Source organism: Anomalospiza imberbis, chromosome 8, assembly GCF_031753505.1.
Source record: "Anomalospiza imberbis isolate Cuckoo-Finch-1a 21T00152 chromosome 8, ASM3175350v1, whole genome shotgun sequence".
NCBI lineage: Eukaryota > Metazoa > Chordata > Aves > Passeriformes > Viduidae > Anomalospiza > Anomalospiza imberbis.
Genome location: NC_089688.1, coordinates 34,093,727 through 34,120,000, shown reverse-complemented (window position 1 = coordinate 34,120,000; position 26,274 = coordinate 34,093,727).

Genomic DNA, 26,274 nt, shown 5'->3' with positions numbered 1-26,274 from the left:
AGCTGGGCTGCTCTGATCCCAGCACCGCTCCGTCCCATCCTGGGCTGCGCACTCCCAGCCATTCCTACGGCACCATTATTTTTACCCGGAATTCTCTGAGTTGCGCCCGGTTCCCTTAATTAGCTGCTCGCAGGCAGGGTGGTGTTTACTCCTGGAGTATCTCATGTGAATAGCGGGGGCACTTTCCCCATTACTGGTGCTTGAAGAGCGTTTAGCCCAAATGGCTGAAATAGTTAAACCTGCGGGATGCAGTTTGCAGTTTCTCCCCCTCTAAATGCGGCCACATTTCTTCCGAAGGGTTATTAGTGTTTATTTTATTAAGGCAAGGTAGGGAAGGACTTACACAGCGAGTAAGGAGCTGTGAGTAGCCACACCAGGGGCTGTGGGAGAGCTGACACAAAGCAGCTCAGCTCTGAAATAATGAGCAAAGTTCTGCTGCTGCAAATATTTGGGCACATTTTACAACAAAACATCCATCGTTCCACAGGCTGCGATTAAAAAAAATAAAAATAAAAATTAAAAATCACCTTTCAGGAGATCCTAGAAAGCTCTGGATTCCCACTTTTTCTGCTGCTCTGCTATGAGGCTTTTCCCTTCAGTCCTATTCCATTATGTGGCTCTAACGCAGGGCTGGGGAGTCAGCTCACCTTCCTCCTGTGTGTCCGTGCAGCCAAAAATCTGCAGCAGGAAAAGATTTCAGGAGGGTTTTCCAAAGCAAGGGGGGGAAAAAAAAACACCCAGCGTAAGAGCTGCAAAATCTCCGTGCCTGCTCGGAAATAAAGGGAGAGGCATGCGGAGATATTAATAGGAAAATGGGAAATATTTTTTAGGAGGGATATTGAGCACATCCACTCCATGCCCGGAGCTGGGGACGTGACAATTAATAGATCTGACGTTTACAATGCAGATGTTGACCGTGTGAACGATAGGTGGAAAAAGAGGCGAAAATGCCGTTGTTTTGGGGAAATAAACAACAGTCTGATCCGGAAAACACCACAACTTTGCTCAAGCCACAAGGCAAGTATGAAGGGGACTGCTGGTAGCATGCACAATTTAATTCCTGCAGCACTGAAAGTCTGGAAAATCATAAATTGCAGACAAAAATATTTTTAATCTAACAAGGGGAGGTTGCAACAATTGCAGAAGAAATTTGGGAGGGGGGGCAGCCTTTTGTAGGAAAAAAAAAAAGTGAATTTCCAGCAGCGGGGTTGTGCACTGATCCTCTATTTTTAAAACCTGTGCTCCATTCATAGTATTTAAGTGCTTAAATCAGCACAATAAACGTAAATAATTTACTGCTTTGGAAACAGAAAATTGGGCAGAAAAGTGATTTTTGAGGAGCCACTTGGCTCCCTCTGCCCAGTGATTTGGTGCCCTGCAAAATGCATCTGACACTGCTGTTCATTAAGCCGGTGCTATTGAGCCTTCTTCGCGTTCATTAGTGATTAATTCAGACAGATATTTAACTTAATAAGGTAAGCAAATAAACAAAAAAATCACTTTCTGTGCCTTAAGGTTTTTTTGGCCCTCTAATTGGTTTTGTGCACTAATTATCAAGATTAACACCTTACGCTTTTCGCTTTTCTCGGTCCTTACACTTAGAAATTCCCAGTGGGAAAAGGCAGACAACCTTGGGGGAACCCCTTAAGTGCAAGGGGTTAAGAGTTTGTCTTTTAAAAGCAAGATAAGCAGTAAAAAAAAAAAACCAAAACCACCGGGAGAGAGGGAGTCCAGGTGAATTTTAGCTAATACCAGGGTGGGGAGGCAGAAGTGGCGTGGGCGCCCTCGCAGGGACACTCCTGTCTGTGGCACAGTACTCTTGACTGGATAACTGGGAGCTCACAGCTTTGTCACCCTGATGCCAAACCCCCCATCCAGCCTGGCACGGCCTTCCCTGGCACCCAGGCTTAACCAGCGGCCTCCAAAAGTTCCTTCCAGCTCTGCTTCCCACGGAACCGAGTGCTTGATGTGGGTGCCAAGGCATTGTGATTTCCTCTGCAGTGACATTGTTCCAGACTGCTGCCTGAAATTCCCCCGCAGCCCAGCCTGGCCGTGTCCTCCTCTTACCTCAGGCTGGGCTCAGGGAAGCCCTTCCCTCTGCAGGCAGCAGCAGGGATCCGGGAGGAGCAGCTGGGTGGGAGCAGCACCCTCCAGCCAGCCTGGCTCTGCATTCCCAGGAGCTGCAGCATCCTCGGGGCCCCCAGCTCTCCCTGCCACACGCAAATGTCAAAGTTTGTTGCTCTCACGCCTTGACATCCCCTCGGAAAGTGCCACAGAAAGTGCTGATTCAGTGCCTCTCCTGGAAAACCTCTCCTTGCCTGCTCCCACTAAAACCCTCCTTGGATTTCGCCTCATGGGAAAAGCTTTGGGAAGGGCCAGGATAGGGAGTTCTCCTGGATGCAAAGGCACGAGGTTCATTAAAACTCATTTTAGCCGAGGCACCGGCACAAGTTTTTGCTGGTGACAGTTTGTCACCACCACGTGCAATATTTGCTGGGCAGGATCCTAAAATAACCAGAAAATTGCCACTTTTCCTGCCCTGGGAAGCCTCGGAGATCCACCTCGCTCCTGCCTCGAACCCGATGGCACTTTCCAGTAGGGTGTTCTTGGGGTTTTTTTGGAGCATTTGGGGATTTTTAAACTCCTTTTCCTTTAATTCTTTTCTTTCTTTAATGGGTGACTGGATAAATTCAGTGGTGGATTTTTGTGACACTAAAGCAGCAGATAAGTCTATGATGCACTCTAGCTATGTGGTTTAAAAATCCCTTACCATATGTTTTCTCACTGGAATGCCTCATCTTGCAAAATTACAGGAACCGAAGCTTAAAAACACAATTAGGTAGTTTAAAATGAAATATTAAAGAAATACCACATATTTTCTGATATGCCTGCGATGGTTTGACTTGATTCTTTTTTCCTCCTTTTTATTTTTCTTTTTTTTTTTTTTTTTTTTTTTGGCTTTCTTCTGTATTGTTCTTTGAGTTGTTCAAGGAGCCCAACTGCATTCGATTGTTGTACTAATCATGCTCCACATTTTTCTGATTAGGTTATATAGGCTGTGGTTAAATTATAAATGAAAGAATGAACTACCAGAGTACTTGTCATAACAGTATCTTTTATGTTGTTACAGAAGATTGGGGGGGGGAAGGAGGAATCAAAAAAGGCTTTCTCTGTTGAAGACTCTCCTTGCCTATTTTGTGCTCCTTATAGGATCTGTATAGACAAGGAATGCAATTTGTTGGAATGTTTTTCTCAGGTTTTCTGAGAGCTACAGCACAATATCTGTCCACTGAGAAAAATGTGAGAAAACGGGATCCATAATACATAAAGATGCATATTGGAGCACCAGCCCTGTCGTGCACACAAACACACCCTCTCCAACTCCACTTTATTCTATTACTCTGCTAGAAATGTCACTTGAACTATTTTTTTTTTTTTTAGTTATTTAGTTTCCTTTTGCCACACAAGAAAAGAAAATCTCCAAATTTGAAATGATGCCTTACATTGTTGTCTCCTGTCCCACTGCAGGCACAGCGTGAACACAGCGGAATGGGTGTTTGATGATCGGAATTTTTTTTTTAATAGGATATATTTTTGTTTCCAGGATGTTATTTTAAGCCATTGGCTGCGAAACTGATTTGAAGGAGAGCTGGAATTGCAATAATCAAACTACCTGACTTAAGGCTCACCTTCACTGCTGGCTTAAGAAAATAGTTGTTGCTCCTGAAATTAAAAATATTTTTTAATATTCCAGCATTTTAGAGCTTCTTCGTGCCACCTTTAAAATAAGCAATGCCGGAAGAATGGGGTTTTGCTGTTAAATCTTATCCTTTTCTCAAAGGCACCGTTGTTTCCCCACAGTTCAGGCGGGTGCAGCCGCGATGTGGAGGAGGAGGGAAGCCTGGAGCCACGCAGCCGATGGCACCTTGCGCGGAGCCGCGCGTTGAGCGATTTCCCCGGGATTTTACAGCGCGGCTCCTCCTCGCTTGCTCCCCCAGCTCCCAGCACAAAGCGCTGGCTGCTTGATGCTCTTTCCTGCCGGAGATAAATGGCTCCTTGAGCATCTGCGGGGATTTTGGCCGGCGGAGGGGATGCGGGCGATGCTTTAATTGCCGCTGCCCGGCCGGGCCGGGGCAGGGACCGCGGGGCAGGGACCGATGTCCCCCGTGCCACCGCGTGTCCCCTGTGGCAGCCGTGCCTGTGAGCGCTGCTTTTTGCACCCCTGCAACCCGCCCGAAGGGCTCTGGTTTTTTTGGGGGCTTTATTGGAGGAACTGTCAGCGCTTGCCAGGATAACAAATCTTGTTTTATAGCACTTGGTGGAGTTTGGTTAGGGGCTACCTCTGAGCAACATGAACTTGGCCTTGCTGTGTGTCTTACACTAATACCTTCCCTCCTGTAAGGAATCAGGGTACTTGAGAAACAGCCTGCAGCCATACAGCTGATTATTTCACCAAATTTGCATCTTTTCAACAGTAATGGGGATGGCTTTCACAAATGCTCCCAGGCTCTAAATAGACGCTAAGTGGCTGTTTCTAGTTGCTTCCTTCCCTCTCCCCTTGGGCGATCCCAAGCCCCTGGGCCTGGCACCCGCGGGGCACCCAGCCCGTGGCACCCAGGACCTGCGGGAGGGATGCTCAGCCTCCTGCTCCGCGGGTCAGGAGTGCCCAGGGCTGTCCCTTGGAGGAGCTGGCCTTGATTTCTGAGTGCCCTGGGCGGGGTGCAGAGCAGGCACTGGTGGGGAGTAGGTCTTGGGAAGAGAGGGTGTGCTGGGAGAGCATCTGGGTGGCAGAGAGGGTCACCCGGGTGCCTGAGGATGGAAAACTGGAGGACCTGGAGGGATGCATTTCCTCAGGGGTCTCTGCAGCCTGGGCTGGGACTGAGGAGATCAGCTTCACCAGAGCTATGGCCTCCTGGGCAGAAATTTATTGCTTGTTCCTTCTCCTTCTCCTTCTCCTTCTCCTTCTCCTTCTCCTTCTCCTTCTCCTTCTCCTTCTCCTTCTCCTTCTCCTTCTCCATTTTATTATCACCACCATTGGCATCATGATTATAATTTAAGAATCAAAAGGATTAAAACCATAGATTTATCTTAAGAAAAATCCCAAGCATTCTTGCGAAACGTGGTCGTGTCTCCAGCCTCCCTGCCAGGTGTGGGGCGTCATCTGTGCCCTGCTGAGACTGGGTTTCTACAATTCCACATTCCTGTGTCAGAGCCTCAGCTCTGTGGACTTCCCTGGAATTCCAAACCTTCTTATTCCTTTCTAATGGTGCCTCTGCCTGGTGTCCCACAGACCACTACCTCAGACAAGGAGGAACAGCTGGTTCAGAGAAGTTGTGGCTGCTCCGTCCCTGGAATTCCCAGCTTGGAGGGCACTTGGAGCAACCTGCGATAGTGGAAGGTGTCCCTGTCCATGGCAGGGGGTGGAGCTAGATAATCTTAAAGGTCTTTTCCAACCCAAACCATCCCACGGTTCTGTGTATGCCAAGAGCTCTGTGCCAGGAGACTGCTGTCAAGAGGATTCTCCAGCTCCTGTTACATTTTTGCCAGAGATTTCCTGCTTCTTGCTAACATTTCCCATGGATAAAGGGTGCAGGATCAGGGTGAAATCATGGTAGGAAATATCATATTCTGCTTTTGTTTGAACCCTAAATGTGTGATGTCTGTCATGGCCTTACAACACCTCTTCCCCATCCCCACATTTTCTAAGTCCAAAGCTTTGCCAGCCTGATGAAACTTAAAACCTTCCCCAAAACCACAGTAAAATGTCAGTACTGGCCTCTCTTAAAATCCACAGAAGGAAACTCATGGATTAGAGCAAAGCCTTATTCTTAATTTACCTGTCTTGCATAAGTATCTCAGCTCATAATGCTCCTTGGGAAGGATCGCCTACAATTTTGAGTTTTTCCCCTCGTTTAGGCACCTTGGGGTGAGTTAAAAGGAGAGGAAACTCAGAGAATAGTTGTATGTGGTTGAGCACTCATTATAAAATGGATTACGGGTACAGTAAACCATAAAGACTGTTTTAGAGCCATTAAGGTTCAGCTTGTCACTGCTGACATGGACACACTCGTACACCATATATCCCTGACATGTCAGGAGGTGCTTAGGGATGCTTTCATACATGTTTTATTGAAATGACAGGCTATAGCTTCTTTGGCTGCTGTATATATGCATGGCTGTATGCTAGAAATCCAAATTAAACCCCTCTTGAAGAAAAAAAATCCCCCTCACTCATGTGTAATGAATCCCATCTTTAGTGATAAAGTTGTCACCTACGTTTTATTTTTAATGTGCTTTGTAATAGAATAATGAAATCACGTTTATCCCGGGAATAAAATGTGGCTGAAATCAATGAGATTTACACTGAAGTGAATTCTGCAGTTGATAAAATGTGAGCTCAAAACCAAAGCAATTTAGGGTAAGAATGAAAAAAGTATCAAACCCCCTTTTTAAAATACCTTTCCCTCTGTATGCAGGTCAATTGTTTCTCCCAGGCTGAGCCTTTGACTTGTTAGGGCTTTTTGTCTTTCAGATCCAAGAAAAACTTTACATACAATTATGGGGCCTTGAAAATAAAATTTTTAAGTGGAAATACCAGGAGAGTCATCACTGCAGAGAGTGGGATCTCACAAACCTTGCAGGGCAAAAATTCACCTTCATTAAATGTTCAGAACACAGAAGGAATGTAGGATTTGGTCCTTCATGTCCTTTGTCTAAGCAGTTGCTCCACAAAAGTTAATTTAAACTTGTGGAATGTTTGGAAGAGGCATTTTCTGCAATCTAGGATTAGACAGAAAATAAATCTCTCTGGTAGAAGATATTAGGCCCTGGCAGAGGTTGCTCAGAGAAATCGTGGCTGCCCCATCCCTGGCAATGTCCAAGGCCAGAGCAGGGTGAGTGTGGCAGAGACTAAATCACAAACAGCTCCTGAAATTAAAAACTAACTTTCACTGGAATTGTTGAGGCCTCTGAAGGGGGCAGTCTCAGTGTAAACATAAAATCACCAATTTTCAGGTCAGCAAGGTGCAAACCTCACTGTTGGTGCCACAGACAGCCCCAGGACACACAGCAGGAGCAGAGGCTGAGGCAAGGGGTGCCCAATTCTGTCCCGCAGCAGCACCATGCCTGTGTTTGCTGCATAAATAAATTCCTGTTGCACTTTCCATGTTGCCCTAAAATTGACTTCAAGGGTCACAGAAAAGGCTAAAAACAATAAGGGGAAGGAAGAAGGCCTGGTGAATGGCAGAAAATTGTACTTGTGTTGGAGTGAACCAGGAGGGATGGAGAGAGCAGGGCGGGATGGTGGGACATGGGGCTCCAGTCTCCCTGCAAGGTGGGCAGGAGGTGTCCCAGCTATTTCTGCACCAGCTCAGCACTGGTGACAAAGCTGTTGTGTCCCTGAGCAAAGAGATTTCCTAAGAATTCAGTTTGGTTCCCAATTCTTTGAATTAAAATCCACGAGTGCTTTGGAACCACGGCATTCCCTGCCAGGGGCCACTGATCAGGGGGAGCAGGAGGAGGAAAACTTCCTTGGCAAAATTGTCCCCTCTGCACCAGAACTGATGTGGATGGAGAGCTGAGGGCACCGAGTGACCACTGACCACCTGGAATTATTATGGTCAGCAGATTTAATTATTGGTAGGGATTTTGTGGATTTTCCTGCCCCCATAAATTATAACCTGTGTTGATACTTTGAACATTACCCAGAAATGATCCCTTTTGTGGGTGCTGAGCATCAGCTCTGGATTTCTCTTTGTAATGTCCCAGCTACAGGATTCTGTGAACATGTACATTTCATCCAAATCACCTGAAATACAGAAAATCATAACAGGAAAAATGTAAAACACCCCGTGCTCCTGTGTGACCAAGGGTTTAACACTGCACCAATGATCTGGCTCAGTGTGGATTTGGACTGTTCCAGCTCAGTTAAAAAGTAACTCATCCCCTCAGGTTCATCCTCAATATCTGTATTTACATGATGCTGATTTTCCAGAACTGCAGTAGTCAACAAGAGATCCCAATTTTAGCTCCGGGAATTCCTTGCTATTGACAATGTGAATTGATTTCAGCACACAACATTGAGTTTTAGAGGCCCTTGGACACAAACTTATCAAAACGGTTTTGAACCATTGTTTTTAAATACATCTGATGTCAGGCTTGAGTTGTATCATCTCCACTTAGGGATGGAAAAATTCTGGTGATTCTTGTGGGTGGGAAGCTTGGAAGAACCACATCCAGCGCAGAAGAGGTTGGGGCATACACAGAAATTGAGGGAATTCCAAAACCTTTTCCCCAGACTTAGGGAAAAGACTTAAAATAAGGGAAAAGGCTTAAAATAATATTTTTTCAGTGGTGAGGCACTGGAATAGGCTGTCCAGAGAGGTTATGAACTCATTCATGGAAGTGTCCAAGGCCAGGTTGGGCAGGGCTTGGAGCCCCCTGGGATAGTGAAAGAGGGTGGAATTAAATGGTCTTTAAAGTCCCTTCCAACCCAAACCCTTCTGTGGTTCTGTGATTTTGGCATGATGGTCAGTGATGGGAGATGTCATCTTGTTCCTGGTGAACATCAGGGAGCATGGAACACTCAGCAGGAAAATCTGGAAAGGGCACCAAGGAGGAAGGGGCTGCTCCCTCTTTGCCCTATTCCAAACATGAACATGCTGAGGGTGATTTTGCCCTTCAGAAAAGAAGGAAACAGATGAAAAGTTTTGATATGAAAAGGTCATATCAGGTCCCCGTGCTGCCAGAGAAGGGCAAGAGCTTTTTTGGAGTGAGGCAGAAGGAATTCCTGAGGAACTGGTGGGTGGAGGAGGAGCAGGGTGGGGGTGAGGACATCCCCTGCCTCCCATCCCATCCCATCCCATCCCATCCCATCCCATCCCATCCCATCCCAGGAACACACAGATACGTCTAATTACACCATCCGTCCTTGTATTGACTTTAGAAATTGCTTCCTCTTAATTAAAGATGTTACCTTTGAAAATCTGCCTGGGCCACATTGAAATGCTTCTCTGTTTGTGATGAGCTCTAAATGAATGGGGAAGAAATGTTTGTGTTCGAGGCTTTTATTTGTTTTTTGGCAAAATTCCTTGAATAAATTAGTAGATGATATCATTAGGCGACACAAGGTATATATTAGGATGCCCAACAGATAATTTAAGTAAATAGCTAATAAGATAAGTGTACAGGGCTCTGTATCTGCACACATGCAGATATTCTATTTGAACTTAAAATACAATTACTTATCAAATGTCTCCATCAGGGCTACGCTCTGTAACAGAGAGAAATTGCTGCACAAGGCGAGCCCAAACTGCTCTCTGTATTTTGACTTGTACTTTTGACTTTTTCTTCCTCTGGTAACCCCATTACTTTTGTCCCCACTCAGAGCTCTGACCTGTGCTACATGGAAAGTTTTGAGATGAAGTCATTTCTGGTTTGAGTTACTGGAGAGACTTTAATTCATCCAGCTGTGCCTGCTCAACAACAATTCCAGCATTCAGCATTGACAACACACCATCAGCAAGAGAAATCAAACAGAAAAGGCAGGCAGTGTTGAAAGGAACACTTAAAAACTGCTCTCATTTGTAGAATTTAACATCATCAAAACACTAAATGTAAATGTGAGCAGGAGGAAAACGCTAAACTCATCAGTCAAGGTATTTCACAAAAAAAAAAAAAAAAAGCTTTTATTTTTTTGATGGAATGTTAATGAAAACCCCAAAGGAAATATCATTGAACATAAAGGTGCATCTTAAAAAAAAATAAGCTGGGTCATTTGCTCTAAAGGACCTTGTGTTATAAAATACATGACGTCTTTCCCTTGTTGAATATGTGTTTAAACTCATGTTTTACTCGGAAAAAATCCTGCCATTCCTGGTTTCAAGTACAAGCCAGGAACTCAGTGTGGGAGGGAACAGCTACATTTCAGTTCTAATGGACTCAGAAATCAAACCGAAAGTGTTTCAGGATTTCTGAGAGCAGCTATTCCTTTCAAAATAATTCCTTAAACTGGAATGTAATTAATAAATGTTCAGCCACACATTATTGAATTGCCATTCCAGAAGAAATAAGGGAGTAAAACATCTTTTGAGTCGAAAAAAGACAAAATATAGATCTGCTAGGTGGTATTCAAGGGTGTAAAAATAATTTCTCTTGGAAGTCTTTTCCTTTTCAATCAATAAAGTGCAAAAGAGAAACTGAATTTTTCATCTCCTTCCCTCATTGCCTGAGATGATGCTGAACTGTCTTTTGGCAAAGGTGATGTTGATCCAGATGGAGCTTTCCTGGGAAGGAAGGGAGATGTTCCTGCTCCTGCCTGTCTGGAGGTTCACATCCATGAAACATTTCCACGTTCAGCTGACACGGGACCAGGTCATTGCTGGGGCTGAATATTCAGATTTTGGTGATGCTCTGGCTCGGAAGCACCAGGAGGAAACAAAGGTGGGCACCCCTTGACTCCCCTCACTTTCTTTGTGCCCTTTCAGAGCATCCTCTGTACATTCTGGTCTGGCAACAGTCAAGGAATTTCACTTTAATGACCTGAGGTATAGATTTGATGGCTGACAGTGGCATCTGGTTTTAATTAAAGTGTGAGACTGGAGCAATGAGGGCACCCTGACACCTTCAGGGGTTTTACACCAGCATTCCCAAACCAGCAGCAAAGAGAAGCTGGAAGTGATGTGCTGTTGGTCTGTAGCAACTTTCTGGGAAGAACCAGCCTGACCCAACAGTTCCGAGCTGTGTTCCCACTTTTCCTGCTAACGTTGCATCTTGCAGCTCACGTTGGCGCATCTTGGCAGGCCAGGGATGCCCTCTGAGGTGCTAAGCAGACACGTGCTTTTAAGTGCCTCTTTTTTCACTTCAGATTCAGCATAAATAAATTTCATTTGTTTAACTGCCTTTTAAGTACAGAAGGAAAATTCCGGTTGTTGGACAGGCAAGAAAAAAATAGCGATTGAAGATGCAAATCACTTCTTTTCCCTTTAAACAATACATACTCTGCTGCCTGCATTTCCCCAAAGATACCGCTGCAGCTACACATGGTTGAAGTCTGTTTTACCCTTCTATAAGGTAATGTGACAAATGATTTAGGGGGAAGTAATCTCTAATCAGCAGAACTTCAGACCACACGGCCCAGAATTATTGTCAATTTAATTCCGTCTCCCCGACACAAAACTCTGAAGTGTTTCTTCCCGTTGAAGTTTTGCAGCTGAATAATAAATAAAAGAGGGTGCAGTACAAGTGCTGCATAATGTAATTGTAGGCTCTTTGTTCTTGTCAATCAGCTTGAACACGAGTTGAGTCGTCGTGGATGTCACCATGATCACATCCAGAGCGGATGGCTCCGAGTTTGGGAACGGGCGTCTTCGGCAAGGAAGTTCCTTTAATAAAGAGGCGTGAGGAGAAGGTTTCAGGTGCTTTATAAAACTTTGACTTCCCTCCTACTGCCAGGCAAGAAAGCACAATAATGCATGCATGAATTGCCAATAAATCAAAGGCCTACTTTTTTTTAATTCCTATTTTGACATGTACATACATAGCATTTTTAAGACATAGCTCCAAGGTAGCTTCTCAGTCCTTGATCAGATCATGAATTTAATTAATTCAGTGTAGACATGTCATAGATTTAAACCCTTTAGAATTACATTTTTAATACAGATCTAACATTTAATGTCCTTTTTCATTTTTTTTTCTCACCAAGTTAAAAAAAAAATCCTTTAATACTCTGGTAGCAATTTTTTCCTCTTATTACAAGACTGTGCCTCCTTCCTAATTATGTGGCTGCAAATTATTTACTGTAGTTTTAAATTAAGGAAGGAGACAAGTAATCCAGTGTAAAAAACACTGTTCCAACTTCAAGAAGAAATGAGTGTATATGTTTAATTTCTCTTTAGGCATCCAGCTGTACAGTCACTGTATAATGGAAGGTTTGAGACAAAATGGTCCCCCACCACCTTACCTCCGTGTAATGCAATTTAGCTTCATTAAATTACTGGAGGGCCAGTTACTTAAGCAGAATATTGATTTTCAGTCTGGGCCATGTTTAACATAATTCTGCGTCGGCAACAGCTAATTCTGCATTTGAATCTCGCACCCTAATGGAATTACACGAGGTGGCTGACCATGGGCAAGGCAGGGCTGGGCTGGGGGCTTTAACCCTTCCTCCTCCTTTTCCTCCTCCTCCTCCTCCTCCTCCTGCACACTTCAAACGGTCATGGCGACAAATTCCTCGTTTTTTCCAGGAGCTGCCGCCTTTCATCTGGGGATTGTAGCCCCGAGCTAGGTTTTGGTACTGTAAAATATCCGTGGGGCTATTTTCCTTCAGCAACCTATAGCTTGGTCTGTATGGCACCGAGAACAAGGTGGAATAAGGGATTTCCTCCAGTTCCTAACCCCAAACACCAACGGCTAAAGCTCACAATTAAAGGATGTGTTTTGCTTTTAATTAAAACCCGGTAAAATGAACCAAGTCTTCGGCAGGCAAGTGCGTTCTTCCCATCGCTGGCTTGAAGGCTGGTCATTATTTTTATTTATTATTCTGTTTAATGATGAGATACAGTTTACAAGCCATTGAATAATAATAATTTCAAATGGTTTCCTGTGAATTATAGTTTGTCAGTGTCTTAGAATTTAAATGGTGTGTTGGGAAAAATAGTGGTTATCGCCCACATTAATGGGGGCCTTGGTGGAGGGGGCGTGATGCTGCCTTGGTGGGCTTGAGATTTCCAGTAACGGGGTGGAAGAGGCTCTCACAGGCCTCAATTCCAAGAATTTCTGCCCACTGGAATCCCCTAAATTAATCAAAATAACAAAACACTGGAAATACCAGGTAGGGCATTGGTTGATGATGGGTTTTAGTTTTTAAATCCAACAGATAAACTGTCCTCTTAGTTCTCTGTCCCTGGGGAATAAAATATTTCATCCTTCTACAAGTACAAACACTGTCCCTGCTTGTTTTGGAAGTTCTGTGCAGAGATGGGTTCATAAAACCATTTTCTTTCCCAGAAATGCTGCTACGAGGCAGAGAATTGCTTGAAGCCAGCTTAAAATGTTAGCTGGGAAGAGTGTCTGCTTTAAATGAACTTATCATGGCCACTCTTTTGCATTCAGCTTGTTTTCCACCCAGACTCCCACAAATAAATAGATTTTTAAAGTTCTTGTTATGTCACTGATGCTGCAAAGGGTAGAGTTCATGCTTATCTTGAGTGCTGTGCCCCATCCTGTTGAATACAGGGAGAAGAGAACGATTTGGGAGCAGCAGCTGGGTTTTGCTCCACCCTGCCCATGTTTAGACAGGCACATTAGGAGTGGAAAAGGGTCTTCAAATCCAACCATTCCCAGCACTGCCAAGGCCACCACTGCCCCTGTCCCCAACTGCCACATCCATAGGGCTGTTAAATCCCTCCAGGGATGGAGACTCCACCACTGCCCTGGGCAGCTGTGCCAGAACTTTACAACTCTTTCCATGGCAAAATTTCCCTGCTCTCCAATCTAAACCTGCCCTGATACAAGTTGAGGCTGTTTCCCCTTGTTCTATCCCATGTTGCTGGGGATTCCCAGGCAGCCTTGTCATGGATCTGGTCATGGATTCCTGGTTTTGGTGGAGGCCTGGGGTTTTGCAGATCCTGCTGTTGTCATCACAATGCAAATCACAGCTGGGCCATGCTGCTCATGTTAATTCCTCAGGACTTGCCTCTCACATGCTCTTCCCACCTTCCCTTGGAAGTGCAGTGCTGTAGTCAGTGGTTACTTCCATAGTCTGGGGGAAAATATGCAATATGCAAACCCAATTTGTCATTGGGAGTCAATAATTGGCACCAGGTGCATTACTTAGCATCCTGTCAGGAATTTGGCGTGTCAGCTGATGGATAACTCCGCGCTTTCTCCTGACATTGAGCATCGTTTGCTCCCTATCAGGGCCCGTGGTCCTTTGCTGCTGCCTGTTTGCCCTGGATCTCTGCGATTCATAGGTGGAGAGGGTCTTGCTCCCTTCCCTGTGTCCTGGTGCTTCCTGTGCTGTCACATTTCTCATCCCAAAATGAGGATGTAGAGGATGAACCCATGGATTAGCCATGACGAAAAGGACAGGGCAGGAGATACTTGTGAAGAACCAAACTTCAGTTCTTTGTCTCTTCAGCTTTTCCTTTGTTTTCCATCAATTTTAACCCATTGGTGCCAAAGAAACTCCTTCCAGGAGGAAGTATTCAACACTCTACACAAGGTAGCAGGATCTGGCCACATATAATTAATACAAATATGTGCATAATTTAAAGCTGCCCCAGGAAAGCCTTAAATTACATGATAACCATGCAGACACTGGCCTAGGAAGGAAAACATGGGGAGTCTCTATTAGTGAAATTAATTATATGTAAGATTGTCTTCAATAACCATGTGGGAATGATTAAGTAATCAGTCAAATAAAAGATTTAATAACAAATTCCCTATCAATTATCCACGAACACCCAGTAAAAATTAACTAAAAATCATTTTTGATGCATTAATTTTAACATTAACTGTGCTGAAAATATTGTAACATAATTAAGTGCAATTTCTTGTGGCAAAACACACTCAAAACAGCAAAATAAACAATCCAAGGAATAGTATTTCCTGAGGAAAGCCAGCAGCTGGAGATGGGTGGTGGCACAGGGAGGTTTGGATGAGGTCAGCTCAGATGAGAGCCAGCAGAATGCGGGAAATGGGGTTGTGGTGGCCATGCCCAGTGTGAAGGTCACAACTGTCCCCGTTCTGCTGTCCAGGCACCAAAAGGTGAAGAAAACCAACATCCCAGGTCTGCCAAAAACAAGGATGAAGTAACCTGGAGGTCTGGAATAAAGTAGGCTGCACCTAGAACTGATCCAGTGAACGAATGCTGCATTGGATGTCTCCAACCTCACCTTTTCTGAGGGATTTTTTTTTTTTTGTCTATCTGCACCTTGTTTGTCCTTTTTGGCAAGTATTCATTTTATTTTCAGGCTGATAAATTCACTTTATCACTACTACCCCCCACTGTGCCACTAAGGATGGGAGTCAGCTCATTTATCACAGCCTTCCAAGAGTTGGGTGCCTATTTTACCTTTCACATCCAGGATATTTCTGTGGTTGATGGGGGGAAAGGGATATTTTAGCCACTTCTTTAAAGATGAAATTAATTGTCCTGTGGAAGTATCTACTTCTCCTTATGTTTTAGATGACTGACTTTCACTAGAAATCGAAATTTTTGACGTTGAGTGAAGGTCAAGGTGAAAAGAAGCATCTGAGAGAGTGGTCCAGAGCTCAGTGAAGTCGATGAGAACATTTCTATTAACTTGAGTAGGTTTTAAACACGTTCAAGCTGCAATTTCCTAAAGGTAAAATGCTCTGGCTGTACTAAAGGCAGAGCAATTGTGGGATGCATTAACAATCCATCTGGCCCAATACCTGGCTGATAGCTGGGATGAATCCCTGGCAGTGTCCAAGGCCAGGTGGGACACTGGAGCTTGGAGCACCCTGGGATAGTGGAAGGTGTCCCTGCCCATGGCAGGGGGTGGAAATAGGGGACTTTAAGGTCCTTTTCAACCTAAACCATTGCATGATTCCATGAATATAAGGAAGGGGAGGCTTTCCTTTTCTGTTTTCCCATCTCCAAAAATCTGCATCTCTGGGACTTCCCGAGCCAGAGGTTGTGTTTAACAGCCTGTGAAGGACCAGCTACATTGCAGAGAGTGTCCGAAGGCAAGGAAAACAACCCAGGGCAGCCAGAGTGTTTTGTTTGGCCTAAACTGCATCTGGTTTTCCCCCCACAGAAACATTAAAATAGTGGGATTTGATCTAAGCATTCCTATGCAACTAAGAAGGAGCAACTTTCTGTGAGGTCCTTTGCAATAAGACCCCATCAAACCAGCTCGTAGATGCTGTGAGGGTTAGATATTACTCCCAGATAACCAGGCAATCTGTAGATACAATTGGGAGTGAAAGATTTGACTTTTGAAATGAGAAAATAAATTGCTTTTAAAAAATGTGCTTACTAGGGACAAAGAAAGAAAATAATAATAATAAAATAAAAAATCTTTTTTTTTTTCAGATTTGAGCGATCTTGCAATAATTCTGTAACAGTTCTTTCTGTATTTCTCATAAGCCCACAGTTTTCTTTGGATATAGGATACAGCTGGGTGAAAAATAGCATGTAATGAATATGTTTTTGTGTTGTTACCGCAATGTTTGCTCCCACATCAGGGCTCTGCACACTCTGTTTTTCCAAAACCAAACTGAAAACTCTGTCCATTCCTCACATAGCAAATGCTAATTAGAAAGGAATTGACATCTACTTGGACTTGCAAAATGTTATTTATCTGCAATATTCTACGGGCAGCAGCTCACATGGTAATTGAGCTTCTGAGCAATAGTTAATTAGTCCAAATTCTGGAGTTACATTTGTGTTCTACTGACTTGCTTGGAGGGCTTGAATCTAGAGAGGGCTGGAATATTTTCAGTGAGGGTTTCTCATGAAAATAATGGAGAGTTTCTTTTTCTTTTTATCAATATCTGAGAAATAACCTGCCAAACCAATCATTCCCTCCCAGGAGCCTTGCAGAAGGCCTGGATGTTAATTGCATTTAACCTAGAACAGCAGAGCAGGATTTTTTTTTCTTTATACAATAACTAATATGTAAACTACTGTTGCACTTTGAAATTACTTTCACTTAAATTCTATTATTGGAGCTCCGCAGTGGAAGATATCCAGGGTCCATTTCATTAAAAAAGACTAATTACACTGGAAGCGTGCAACGTACCCGCCAATCTTCCTGGAATGACTGGAAAATGAGCATTCCAGAGATACAGCACACTTATTTGTCCTGGCATCCCTGGGAAAGGCTTCTACAAGCATGCAGGGGAGGCCAGAAATGAAATTCTGATTGGTAATGAAGGGGCACGTCTTTTTTTTTATTTTTCTCCCATAATTGCAGGGATTTACATGGATTGGCTGACAGCTAAGGCAGTGGAAATATCTCCCTTATAATTTCCATTGATAAAAAAAATAAAAACAAGGGAGAAAAAGACAGCTCTGCCACACCAGACCAGACCACGCTGTGACACGCTAATATTCCTTTTATTTATTTATACAGACAACCTGGAAACTCCATAAATTTTCCAGGGGAGACTCACAATAAAAATACACCTTGTGGAACAAAAATACAAACTGGCAAGCTGATCATAGGGATGGATTGGAGGATAACAACTGTGGAATATTCCTGTTGGACACTGCCACATCCCTCTGCTTTGGGAAACCAGTGTGGGAAACCAAGCATCCACCAGCAGCAGTGCCAGGGAGGCAGCACTGGGATGGATAAGGGGTTTTACTGGGTTTTGCTGGTCCATCCTCAGAAATTCCTGAGTTTGGACTCTGATTTGGTTATTTTGGAGCTTTCTGGAGAGTGAGGAGCGCTGGTAACAGGATGTGTTGTATCCCATGGGAAATGCTGATGGCTGAGCTAGGGCAGGTGTGGCTTTGGTGGTCAGCAGGCAGTTTTTGCCTGAAATCCCACCCTTTCTGGAGGAGCTGCTCACAGGGATTTCTCCCAGTTCTTTGGAAATTATTTGTTTAATTAATGATGGGATAAGTCCAGTCCTTACCAACACCAAAATACTTGGGACTGGAGGTCTGGAATGGTGGGGAAAGGCACCAGTTACACTAAAATTAATGAATTTATGACAGTAAACTAGATTTTAATGGATTTTTTTTTTTTTTTTTGCTACTTCGACTGTTCTGCTCATGCCAGTGCTGGAGCAGGATAAGGGTAGTTTGCAACCTGCCTAAAAGTTTTTGAGTGACGTTGCTCTTTGTGTCACCACTGTCATAAATTCTCCTGCCAGCTGCTGGATCCTTGGCCAGGGTTTTGTCCTTAGAAGTTTCAAATCTTGCCTGGCAGTTGCAGTACCCACAGCAAACACACTCTCACAGGTTTGGGAAATATTCCTCATTTCCATGTGCAAATGCATTACATTTTTGTCTGCCAAGGGATCCCAGAATTCCAGAATGGGTCAGGTTGGAAGGGACAACAGGAGGACATCTGCTCCAGAAATATGATTGTGGGAATCACTGCTCCCCTGGCTCCTGGGAAAAGCTTTCCAGGGATTTTGCACCACTAAAAAGCAATTTCCCTCTCTGTGTTGGAAGGGTTGAAGTCCATGATGGGGTTGGCCCTTTCTCAACCTGGGAAAAGAGGAAAAGCAAGGCTGAGGATGCCTGAATTGAGAAGTCCAGGCTCAAGGTGTGCCAGGGTTTGAAACCTTCAGCCTGGCTTGCTGTGCCACCCTCTCCCTGCCAAAAGTCATGGTGGGAGTGAGAATAATGCTCAATTCTTCCGTCTCACACATTTCTGCATCCATGAATTTGACATCAGAGCAACTCCAGTTCTTTGTTCCCTCCGTTGGGAGAGTGAAAAATAAACACTTAGCACAAGGAGCAAACCCATGCACATACAGAGGTTCTGGTCCTCGAGTTAGGGCCATTAAAACCTTGCAAAAACACTTGTGACACGCTGGTTTGTATTTCATTAGTGAAGTGCTCCTGCCAAAATGTGAGACCTCTAGAGCTTGCACTAAAAGGCAGCTGACCTTGAGCTGCACCAAAATAATTCTTGATGCCACAATCTGTCTTGTCTAAACAGTTTTATTTTACCCTGAATGTACAAAATCAGGGAATTTTGGGGTGGAATTTTGCCCTGCAGGAGCCCATGGCCATGTTGGATGGAAAGGAGAACAGGAAAATGGAATACAGGTGAGAAATGTTCAGTTTGGAGTGATGGGGTTTGGGTTTGGCTCTGTGATGGGAGATGGGATGGGTTGTTGTTGTCATGGGTATCCTTCAGGCACCATGAAAGAGGAAATGAAGATTCGAAATAGAAATTAAAAATTGAAAATAAAAAAATAAAATTTCTATTAACTATCTCCTGCTGCTTCTATGGATAGTAACAGACTAAACTCTGCTTGTAACAGGAAATAAATTTGCTGCAAGAAGAGGTACTGGGGTGCGAGGATTTTTATATGCTCTGTAAGAACAGGATATGGAAGAGTCCATGTCCTCCACACTACTGAAGAAATAATAATAATAATAATAATAATAATAATAATAATAATAATAATAATAATAATAATAATACAATAATAATACAATAATAATGGGATTTGCTGGTCTAAATTCAGAAAAATATAGGATTTTTAACTCTTCCAGCCTTCATTTTACTAAGGTAGATAAAACAAAAATTCCTGTTTTATTGCCTAGGCAAAACTTGTCATCCTGACATGTAAAGACATAGAAAATAATTTATTAGGAGACCCTATTCTGTGAAATCCCTGTCAATTGTTTGAACAGCTCCTCAGTGTATTCTGCACACTCTCAGCTCCATCTAAATAATCTGAATGTCCTAATCCATTGATTTGTGCATTATGCTCATAAAGACATTACATTTGAACTTGATATGAAATAAAAGGCTCTGGACAGTCAATACTCTTCAGGCAAGCACTTGAAAGATTTTATAGGAGGGTCGCTGACCTGTACACTGAGCTTGGCCCTCAGCTGTCCAGGGAGAGCCCTCTCCACTCTGGGGCTCTGAACCTGCCCTCTCCCTCCTTCCCAAAGCACCACACAAAGCAATAACTTATTACAAGCCCGTGTTTCCAATTGTGCATACAAGGAAAAACATCCAAACAACGCAGCTGAAAAGAATCCCCTTCAGAGATGAGATTGTGTTTTATTGTTTCTCTTACCAGGTGTACAGTGCTCAGTGTTTGGAGTGATTGCTCTCCATGTACAGCTTTAGCAAGATGGGCTTTGCCCGGCTCCTGCTCTCAGCAAGTGAGGAGCCCCTTCTGGTCCACATTTCTCAGGAATTTGGCTCAAAAATGAACATAAATGTTATGTATTTATGTTTTGAGTGGGGAGAGCAAGTGAAAAAAGGCCATCCCCATGTTTGCTTTAAAACTCCAGTGCTTTGGGGTGTTCCTTTGAATCCAAACCTCTCCTCACCGAGTGTCACCCTGGGCTTGGCTGGGAGCATCTCTGATCTTGTGCCCTCCCAAATTCCTCAGGGGGGAGGTTCTGGCACTTACTGTGGCACCAGCTTTAAGGGGGCTGAAACAGAGGTCCAGATTCTTCAGTTCAAGGCTTTTTTGTAAGGAAAAAAAAAATCCGTTTGTGAAATTCTGATAGGTCAGACCTACTGAAAGGTGAATTCAACTCTGGAATTAGCAAAAAGGCAGATCACAAAGATGTAAGGCTAAAATATTCTGTGTGTCCAAGCACATCCCTGCTTTGTGAGCTCAGTGAGACATTTGTACACGGCCAAAATTTAGGGGCACTGCTGAGACAAAGGAGTTTATTTGTAATCAGAATTCCCTTCATGAGGACGGTGATTTATGGACATTTCTAAAAGCAGAAGGACTCGGTGCCATTATTTAAAAGGCTGGGCTGCTCGGAGTTATTTATAAATACCAATACAACAGAAACAGTTTCTAACTTGAGGCAGAAAGATCCAATTCATCATGGAATTCAGCGGGAAAAGGACGGCTCGGCGGGAAGCGGCAGCAGAGGGAGAGAATCTTGATGCAGAATCGAATCCACACAGAACAAGTGTTTCTCTCCTCTTCAGAAATCAAACTGCAAAATGTAAAATAAGTAGAAATAAAGACCAAATCGTCCCAAACCTTTTTTTTTTTTTCCTGGCAAACCATGCAAAAAAACCCCCTAAAACTCACAATGGAGCAACAACTTCCATTTTAGATCAGTTTCTCCTCCTCTCGCATGGTCTATTTATTTTTATTGGTTTGTTTCTCATTAAATCCTTCAATTACTCTGCAGTGTAAAATGGTGAAATTATTGGCATGTGCCACTTTCATCATGTATTTGAGTTTGCTTATTACACTTGCAGAAAATGCTTGAATGGTATTAGGCTCTGCTGTGGATTGAGACAGAGTTAATAAATATTATTTGGTGTTTTTTCCCTGAGAAGCACTGCTTTTCTTGATTGTTTTTTACAGTTGGATTGGGAATATTGATTTATTCACCACTGTTACAATAATTGTATACAAGGAACAAAAAATGCAGAGGTAACATTTCATCAGCTCAAACAGATTAATTAGTTGTAGTAGATTAGGCACAGTGTTACACAGAAAGATTTGCATTTAGAGGAAGAAAAAAGTTCTTTTTTTAATCTTAAAAAAGGCAAGAGAATTTAATAGAGATGTGATACACTGAGCTGCTTGGCTTATTATTCAATCAGTGCTTCCAAATGAGTATTAAAGGGCAACTTTAAATATTACCTCTTCTTTCTAAAATAAAAATAATGTGGAATTGTTGAATGCAGGGTGCAGGGTTAGCCCTGTTCACCACACTTTTAAAAGAAAAGTTAACTTTCTTTTGCACATTAAATTTAGAATTCCGTAGAAATTATAAGTCAAGGCATTACAGGAGTACAGACATTTAAAAATTAAAATTTCCTTTCTGATATTCTGGCTGCATGGAAGCAAAAATGCTGTTTATATTTTTCTCTTTGTGCCCAGAATTGAGGTGAACTCCAATGCAGAAGGTAAATATGACCGTCTTTTGTGTGAGGTTGGCTTGGCTGTGCCACTGAAAATTATTCATTAAAAGGTTATGAGGCATTAACAAGAGTTTAAAAAGTGTCCTGGTTGTTCCCTATTTGACCCCTTTCTGCAGGGAATTGAAATTTCCCACTGCTCTGGACCACTGACACCACTAGGGTAATTAAGCAATTTCCCTCAAGGTTTCAAGTTTGAACATCTCTCAGTATTGAAACAGAGAAGAGAAACATTTTTTATCACTCTCCCCTTCTACAGAAACCTACAGAGAGCGACACACCGGGCCTTGCCTGACATGCTGATTTTCCTTTTAAACCATCTGTTAAATCATCCTGGCTTGCAACATATCAGACATTATAAATGCCCCTAATTTTTCAAAGCAGTGCACAAGGATTCAGCTGCTTGGCTTTCAGAGGATGCAGTGCTATCCCACCCCAGCCATTGAGAGACATTAAACGCCCAGAGCCGCTTCCACAGCTCGGAAAACGACGCTTTTTTGTCAGCCTGGCAGTGCACAGCATCTTTCAATCTGGCTTAAAGGGCCACTGGAGGGATGCTCCAGTGGTGCAGGATCCTGGAGCAGCACAGAGCTGTCACGCTCCCCCCTGGTCCCCTCCTGGTCCCTCCTCTCAGCTCCAGTGCCCTCCCAGCCCGTGGATAACCTTGTCCCACTGTCCAGCCGTGGTCACAGCTGAGCAGCTGCTCTTGGGCCCTGCACAGGGAATTCCAAGTCTTCTGGGAGTACCCTGGAGTTTGTTCATCCTGAATTCCAAGTCTTTTGGGAGCACCCTGGGGCTTGCTCATCCCGGTGCAGGAGGAGAACCAAAATCTGTTCAATTGTGTTTGCAGCAGCGTCTGGGCGTGGATGAGGCCCCTGGGATGGAGCTGGGCTGGGGGAGGGCTGTCCCCAGGGCTGGGTGTCTTTTCCATGGATTGTGCAGAAGTTATGGTGTGGAGTGGTGTGGGGAGGATGCTCAGGGCACGCCATGTCCTCAGACACCCGGAGCAGGAGCACTGTCCGAGCCCTTCCCACTCCAGTCCATTTATCCTAATTCTCCTCCAGGCGCTTTGGCTCTTTTTTCCAATAAATTTATCTGCAACATGAATTACAATTCCCTGATTTACCACTGTCTGAGAAGAAGGGGAGAGCTGGCCCTGGATCCATCCTCCCCCAGGCCTGGTTGGAGAGGGAAGCAGGTGGGATCTGCCCACGGGTCTGTCCTTCCCAGCCACCAGGTGCTGCTCCCTAACGCAGCACTAATGCTGCTTAATCTTGAGAAGTGCTACAGCCTTGGATCACAAATTAAAGGCCTTGTCAATACTGGGAGACATTAAAAAAAGAAAAAAAAAAGGTTAAGGAAGGTTAGACTTGAGCCATAAAACCTCTGGCAGCCCTCCCCTCTGCACTGTTTTTCTGAAGGGAAATGTGGAACATCATTATGAAACCACACGTGCCGATTTCTTTGCAAAACACCCTCAAGGATCCCGACGAAGAATTGATAACATGATTCCAATGAAGTCCAGCTCAGAAAAAGATCAAATCCGTTGTTTGTGAGGCTGTTTGGGCTGCCCTGGGCACTGGTGAGGCACTGGGAGGCTTTGGCAGGCTCTGACATGAGAAGGGAAAATCTCCTTGATGCCGAGCTGCAGCGAGGGATGCTGTGCTCCTGGAAGCGCAGAATCAGGCCACAGGACGAGCTGGAAAGTCTCCAGTCACTTCACACCGGAGGGCAGGGATGGCTGGGATACTGGGAATTAGGAGTTGTTCCCTGGCAGGGCAGGCAGGCCCTGGCACAGGGTGCCCAGAGCATCTGTGGCTGCCCCTGGATCCCTGGCAGTGCCCAAGGCCAGGCTGGACACTGGGGCTGGGAGCACCTGGGACAGTGGGAGGTGTCCCTGGCACGGCAGGGGTGGCACTGGGTGGGATTTGGGGTCCCTTCCAACCCAGCCCATTGCAGGATTCAATGAACACACGCTGGGTGTTGCCAGGGATGAATTTTATTATTTTTCAAAGTGCCAGGTTTAAACTGACCTGATTTTGTCCCTAATTTGTAGCCACAGACCCTGGGCATGAGCTCCCTGGTGCTTCTGAACAGGGGCAAGGAGACATTTTGGGGAATTCTGCAGGAAACCACCCTCTCCTCGCCCTCCATGTGATGGATTTATAAACTTTCAACAAAATTTTGCTCCATCCTGCTGTATTTAACCTTCAGATGTGTCTTTCTGGCAGACAAGGAACAAAATATTCCAGCTGCTATGAAAGATAATCATTAAGGTGATCTAACTCCAAAGATCAATAATATCTCTCCAGGACTCTTCAAGGGTTTCTGTGATATCTTCTCTCTCATTAAAAATCATATTATAAGAGGTTCAGGTAAAGGGGGATTTGATAATTTCTCCAACATTGTAGAAAAAGTTTTATGAAACATTTGCTCATCTGAACAATACTTGGATGAAATAACTTAATAAAAATGAACAGGTTAATGTGTATTTATTTTACTTAGTTTCTGAGAATATCACTAATTATGTTATAATTATATTATAATACAGATTATAGTTATAAGGGAAGACTTTCCTTTTAAAGATACATATTACAGGAGACAGATCCACTCATTTAAGGAAAAAAATATTCGTAGTTTAACATATATATTCAATTAAATTTGCATTTTAATTAGTTTACTTGACCAAAACAGCAACCAACTGAAGTTGGGAAGGAGCATCCATTGTGACCATTCCCTACCTGGCCCACACTGGGCTCATTTGGAAACACAGCTGAGGTCGGGGATGGGGATGGGGATGAAAACTTTTCCTGATATGCAGGAATTCTTTCAGGCAATCCCAGGGTGATTTGGGTTGGAAGGGACCTTAAATCCCACCCAGTGCCACCCCTGCCATGGCAGGGACACCTCCCACTGTCCCAGGCTTCTCCAAGCCCCAATGTCCAACCTGGCCTTGGGCACTGCCAGGGATGGAGCAGCCACAGCTGCTCTGGAATTCTTGCACTCCAATATGAATTTTTTTCCAGGTCTCTTGCCCTTTGCTTTCTCAGCTCAGCTTGGCTGACCCAAGAGGAGTTTGATTTTTGATTAAATTAAACATAAATAGAAGATAGCAATATGGAAAGACAGAGGTGCCCAAAGAGAACAGGGGGAGCCAAATCCCACAGCCAAGATTTGCCTTGCACTTAAAAAACCACTGCCACAACAATTTCTACTCCTTTTTTAGCCTGATAGCTCTATTTGTCCACTGCTGAAAAACAGCTAAAATATAAATATTATGAAGAAAAAGGAGTCTATGGCTCTGAAATCCTCAGTGAGCAGATTTGCTGTAGAAATCAATGACATTTTTACCTAATCACTTTTCAAACAAAGCTACGGTTTTGATTAAATCCTGTGCATGGCCACACGGCTCTCAGCTTTTCAAGCTAATCAAGTGTTACACTTCAGACAGAGGAAAATATTGTATTTCATTTCTACACCTCCTTTGTCCATGACAAGGCTATAAAATTTCTGCTTTTTCAGCCTTACAACTCTTGCAGCTTTCGGGTCTTTTTGCACCTGTGAAGGTGTTTACTCAGCTATGAACACAATTATGACATGCAATAACAGTTGCCTTTCAAACAAGCATCTGGAAAACCAGGGGTAGTGTGGATTCAGACAGTGGCAGAATTTGGGAAAACTGTCAATGATAAGAACTCTCATTTCTTTCACTGAGCAAGAAATCACGCACAAAGGAAAAACAAAACAAAACAAAACAAAACAAAAAACACCAACCCCCCCACCAAAAAAAACCCAAAAAAAAAAAAAAAACCAAAAAAACCAAGCTGTTAAACACTGAGGATTTTAAAGAAATTTAAATATAAACCCAAAACTTACATTAAATACTCTTTATTCTAATTTATTAACACTGTTTCCTCCTAGTAAATCACACAGTGACTGATACTCCTATAAAAACTTTACAACAGAACTGTACCTGTGCCGGATTAACGTGATCATCCTCTTGTTCCATCAAAGCCAAAATTCATCAAGGAGCACGGTTTGAATCAAGATCCTGAAATATTCAGGGAATATATCCCATGGAATTTGGGTAGTTTTAGCTTATCTCAGGTTCTTAAGTGTCCACAATGTTTGGGAGCACATTCCTGGCCATTCACTGGGTCTTTCATCACACAGAAACCTTTTCCTGGAGAGAACTAGGGACAGGACAAATGCTCCCACCACGAGGAGCAACAGGAACAGAGCTGTGGTCTGGTCACTCCTCCAGGAACCTCCAGGGAACTCCCATGGGAAAAGGTGACCCTCCAGACCTCCTCCCTGCATCAGCTGGGGTGCCAGCCTCTGCCCAAGGTGTCACTCTGCACCCCTCCCACTTTTTTTCCTGGAAAAAAGGAAAAAAATTGCTAATATTGCTGCCCTGAGAACGTTGTCTCTGTAATAACAGAGTAAATAGCCATAATATTCTGCAGATTTATTGTTGTAGAGATTGGAGATTGGATAAAAGGAGTAAAAAGAGAGATGGGAGCAAAACCTGCAAATTGGGATGTGGTTGCTTCAAGAAAGAGGCACAGATGCCCTTCAAACCATCCCTGTTCCTGGTGCTGTACAGACAGAGATTTAGGGAAATATCTCGTCTGTCCATGTCAAGAGCAGCAGGAATTTGTCTCCAATTTCTGTCCCTACTGTGGAGCTGATGGGACAC